At 41.9% G+C, this 5443-nt stretch overlaps 1 protein-coding gene across 17 annotated transcripts in view; it reads right to left on the reverse strand.

The window, feature by feature from the left end:
* The window catches only part of RAPGEF5 (Rap guanine nucleotide exchange factor 5), a 416073-nt gene that overhangs the window by 394805 nt on the left and 15825 nt on the right, over window positions 1–5443 (reverse strand). For 2 of the 17 annotated variants that reach the window (XR_002780769.1, XR_002780768.1), the window contains 2 exons: window positions 2008–2190; window positions 1174–1434 (listed from right to left, as the gene is read on the reverse strand). The exons of 12 other annotated variants lie outside the window; for them this stretch is intronic. The gene's annotated coding sequence lies outside the window, so the exon portion shown is untranslated. Of the gene's footprint in view, window positions 1–1173; window positions 1435–2007; window positions 2191–5443 lie in introns of those variants that run through there. 3 more of the 17 variants (XR_002780775.1, XR_002780771.1, XR_002780770.1) reach the window with 2 other exon arrangements.

Here is a 5443-nt window from a genome sequence, read left to right on the forward strand (position 1 = left end):
GGTAGGACACTTATATGGTAGACATTCCCGTTCCAAAAGGGAAAACGTGGAAGGAGTAAAGGGGCCGCTGGTTTCAAGGAAGTTGAACCCTGATTGGAAAATGTCATAGGGTTTCAAGGCTTGAGAACATTCCTTTATGGTTCAATGTACCCTCTAGGCCCACAGTGGCCCTATCCTTTAGGCCTGTGATGGCACCTCGGAGTCAATCTTCCTTATGCTTGAAAAGCCGCAAATGTTTGTAGTTGAGTAGCTCTATCAGCCAGTGTCCTGTCTGTAGAATTTTCAAAGTCTGATAGCCTTCTGTCTCTGTCTTTTTCAATCCAAGCTGGCAGTGTTTCTGCTGATATAACATTCTCGAAAACCTTGTTGGTCTTCTGTATATGACACAGGGGTTCATGCCATTAGACGAGGGTCCTCTGCAGACTTTCCTTCATAACTTTGTCTCTATTCCTAGCTTCTGTTGAGATGGTTGAGTGGATCCATGAGTCACATGTCTGATTTCTTCAGTAGGAAGCTGTCCAGCCACACCCTCAGTCTTCTCTCCAGAGCACACTTCCTAACAGTAAATTTTCTAATTTTAGCATCTTTTATAGTTTGGGTTGACTGAGACTCTCCCCAGTCAACATGCTGGATCCTTTTTATTTACTAGTTCCTTCCTCGATTTATTTTTCCTTTTGTATTTCAATATAAGCAGCAAGAGAAATCAGGCTGCATCGTCAACACTTTGCTTAGAAATCTTCTCAGCTAAGTATCTAAGCTCACAGCTTACAAGTTCTGCTTTTCATGCAACAAAGAAAACACAATTCAGCCAAGTGCGTATAACCAGGATAATCTTTCCTCCAGTTTTCAATAAAATGTTCCTCATTCCTCATTTCCATCTGAGATCTTGCCAGAAGTACTTTAGTGTTCATTTTTCTAACATCAATACATGGCAATATGTGTATTCTCTAAGACCCTAGAAGCGTTCTCCACTGTGTTCTTCACCTCCTTGTGAGTCTCAAAAGAATCTAGACTGTTTCCACAACAAGCCTCAAAATTCTTCTAGCCTCTGCCCATTACCCAGTTCCACAGCCATCCCCACAGTTTTGGCTATTTGTTACAGCGCCACCCTACTTCCAGGTAGCAAAATCTATGTTTGTTTTCTAGGGCTGCCTTTAAAAAGTAACACAAAAGTGGTGACTTAGAACAATGAACTTTATTCTCTCACAGTTCTGGAGACCAGACATCTGAAATCAAGGTTGTGCTCCTCCAAAGTTTCTAGGGAGAATCCTTCCTTGTCTCCTCCAGCTTCTGCTGGCTCCAGGTGATCCTTGGCTAAGGCTGCATAACCCAGCCTCGGCCTTCATCATCACGTGGCCTTCTCCTCTTTCTCCATGTTTTCTCCTCTTCTGTCTCTTATAAGGACACTCACTTCTTATTGGATTTAGGACCCATCTGTATAATCCAGAATGATCTCATCTCAAGATCTTTAATAGTTACATTTGGAAAGACCTACCTTCCCCCCCACCCCACAAAAGGCCACATTCAAAGATTCCAGGGTTAGAATGTGAACATATATTTTGGGGAGCTACCATTCAACTCATTACAACATCCCAGAGAAATTTTCTCCTAGGTTTATGGTGTAAGCCAAAATTATTCACTGCAGCATTGTTTGTGGTGGTTTGAAGTTGGATGTCCACCACTTGAGCAATATGTAGATAAAATATGATGGATGCTCACTGCATCAGAGACATTTATAGCTCACTGACTACCCATGTACTCCCTATATTTCCCATCCCCCACACAGTTAGTCAGGTCTATATAACAGTGTTGGTCAACGTGCTCTGAGTGGCAATGACACGTGTTACTTGTAGTCTGAAGAATGTAAGAGTGCGTATGAATTCTCCAGTCTTATTCTTTCCCTGCCTTGGCAACCCTGAAAGTCATCTGTTCTCAGTGTCATAGCTGTGGTGAGGATCCCTGAATCACAGCTTAGAAAAGAGATGCCCTGAGAAATGGCAGACTTACAGAGGACTCTGCGTGGATGAGAAACAACCTTCATGCGTTGAGTCACTGTGATCTGGGGCTTGTTTGTTACTTCAGTATAGCCCAGCCTCCCCGAATACTGTGTACACCATGAAATACCATCATTTGTTAGGAACAGCAGATTAGGAATACACAGCCCCATCGAAACATCTCAAAAACATAATTCTTAATGAAAAGTGAAGAGAGGAAATGGGATGTATGTCATAATATCATTCACAAAATTTTAAATAAATGCGTACAAAAGTGGACATTTCACAAACACATCAAATTTAAAAAAATACATATACAGAAGGATGGGCAGAGGAATGAGAACGCGCTAAAAACGAAAGCAATTTTTCTCTCGAGTGAGGGACTTGCCAGTTCTAATTATAATATGTCAAGACGCAAGGAAGATGATTAACGAGACATTCTGTTTCTCGAGACTAAAAAGGAAGCTGGGGTGTGCTGGCCGAGGGTGGCACAGCTGGACGAGACAGAAGAGACACTTGGGATCTGCTGAGAATGAAGGGGTGAGGAAGGGAAAGAGAAGAGCCAGCTAAGGAGCCTGAGAAAGGAGAAGGGCCGCAAATGCTGAAAAGGTAAAGAGTCCAGATAAAATATTATAGGATCTGGACGAAGACTGTGGCTGGGAGAGTGGAAAGAAAAACGTGGATTAAGAAGTCACTAAATAAAACACAATTAAATCCAACATCGTTATCGATGTGCTAAAATCCAACGTGAGATGTCCAATCATCTCCCCTGAGAGTTTATACACCAGTTTTAACAGAGAATTATAAAACGTTGAGATGTAACAAGACAGAGAAGAAGGGTTTTTAGGCTTCTAGGGAAGACAAACTATGAGAAAGTAAACATATGAGGAAACTAATGGAAGGTGAGGGTGATTTTAGCAAGGTTAGTTTGTGCGGGTCAGTCTTGGTGCCAACTTTCTGTCTTCTTTTTACTTCCCCAAGAGAAGGATTTATGGCAATCCTTATTTCTCAGGAGTTTTTGCTCTTAATCAAATAAAAAAAGCTCCAGGAAGGCTTCTTTCTACATCTGCTAAACCTCAAACGTCTTTAGCTCAAAATAATCCTTATGCCAAATTGGTGTTTTGGGGGGCGGCATATTCTGATCCCCTTAAAAACCATGAAGAGAGATAAGGTAGTAGAAGGAGAGAGAAGGAGGTCATAGTATGCAGTGCTTGAGCCCCTCTGTGGAGTCTAATTTCAGAGTCCATAAGATCTGGCTCTGAATAACAAACACTCCTAAGCAAAAAATATAGCAGCAAGATTCCAGCACATTTGCCCACTGTCTGGCAAATTGAGACAATTTGCCATCCAGAGAGCTTATGTTTAGCTAAAACATTCTTGTATGCTGAAGTTAGGGGTAGCACTGCCGGGTCCCTGGAAAACCAGCCTCAAGCCTCTGCTACCTAAAAAGCATCATTCTGGCTTGGAATTCCCCAAACAGAGCCATTTGTCACCTGGGGCTATAGAGGCTGAAACATGTCATGAACCTGGGAACACATCCCTGCTGAACAGAAAGTTGACTTAACAATTCCGTCCAGATCAAGATGGCCTTTAAATAATCCATATCCATCACAGGCTTCTTACTGAGCAGATCCGGACTCGGGGCAAATTGCCATGGGCACAACTGAGAGAATGGGGGAAGCACTGAGCCTAAGTGCCAACCCAGTTCTCATCTCTGGTTACATGTTAGAATCATCAGGGGAACTTTAAAAAACAGACAAGCAAACAAACCAACAAACACACTGCCTGAATCCCAATGGACACTAATGAAACCAGAACCTTGGGGCAGGTGGGGGGCCGGGAGGGGGTATATTTTCTTAAAATACCGTAGGTGATTCTAATGTACAGTCGCAGGTGAGAAAAAATGGTTTTGAATAATAAAAATATATCATTGGAAAATTTATCTTTCTCTCTCCCCTTTCCTCCTTCCTTGAAATAAATAGAGGACATAAAAACCATCTCAGCGTGTATGCCCAGGTCATACTTTGATCATCAGCTCCTCTTGGGTCTCTGCCCAAGAGTGACAACTGAATGAATCAGTTGTCTCCCTGTTCCCAAGGATCCACCAGAAAAACCACTGGGAAGGAAGGAAGAGTAGATCAGACTCCAAGGGCAGTGGGGCAGCTTTGGCAGCTTCTGACTCTTTCGCTTGGTATTTCCCTTCCCTCCTCCTTTGCCATTAATAATGATCTTAAACACTCTAGATACCACCAGTAAGGAGTCAGGTCCAGAATTCATTTTCAGACTTCCTTCAAACGATGCAAGCTTTAAAATCCCAGGAGTGGGAGACATGCTGACCTTAAATACTATATCGAACGACAACCAAGTGAAAGCATTTGACACAATCCACCACTGCATCCTTCTTAAAGCCACCTTCTTAGTGACAGGACACATTCGGGGTTGTTCATCTATCTTTCTAAATAATGACTCCTTCTCCATTGGCTTCACTGTTTCTCTTCTTACACTTCTCCTGAGGGGGTGGGGGTTGCCCACATCTCTGTAGAGCAATAGCTTCCTCAGGACACCTTAAAATAGGACCCAGCCTTACTCCCTCATTTTACAGGACTGAAAATTCAACTCCAAAGAAGGTGAGTGATCTGCCCAAAGTCATGGAGCTAATTAGTGACAGGGCTGGGACTAGGACCTACGTTTCCGGACCTCCAACCGCATTCACTGCTCAACTCACCTTACCACTGACTTGGACACAGGAAGAAAAACACCAAAGGGTATTGATTTGCATGAAGCTCTTTCTTTCCAGTCTTCTAAATCTTTGCTATTTAAAATATAGCCCATCGGCCAACAGTGTAGGCATCACCTAGGAACTCGTCAGAAATGCAGATTCTCAAGCCTGACCCAGACATACTGAATGAATCAGGATCTGCATTTTAACGAGATCTCTGGGTAATTCTAAAGCACTTTAAAATTTGAGATGCGCTTTTCTAAATTACCAATTAAGTATTGATTCATGCATAGATGCAATTATTTATTTAACACACTCTGTAAAGCGGGATGATAGGCATTGAGAAGGTTATACTACTAGGAAAAAAAAAACAAATAGAGCTTGTTTTAGTTCTTTAAAAAATTTTAGAAATAATGGCAAATTAAGGTATTTATTTAGATACCACGGATACATGTGGATATGATAGCCTGGTTTCCATATCAAAATAATTCTAGATTTAAATATCATAATAACTTAAGATAAAAATAAAAACGTAAACATCCACCATCTTGGTGTCAAGTGCGTGTGTCAGTTTCCAACGTTCCCAAACCACTATTCATTGCTATCCAAAATCTCTGCTTGAATCAAAACCACCACAACGTAGAGCTGACTCTGTGTTCAAACCAAGGATGGAGAATCGGTTCCATTCTTGTTACTGTAAAACTCCTGGCACAGAATAACTTCACCACCT

Source organism: Pteropus vampyrus, unplaced genomic scaffold (assembly GCF_000151845.1).
Source record: "Pteropus vampyrus isolate Shadow unplaced genomic scaffold, Pvam_2.0 Scaffold69, whole genome shotgun sequence".
In the NCBI taxonomy this organism is placed as follows: Eukaryota; Metazoa; Chordata; class Mammalia; order Chiroptera; family Pteropodidae; genus Pteropus; species Pteropus vampyrus.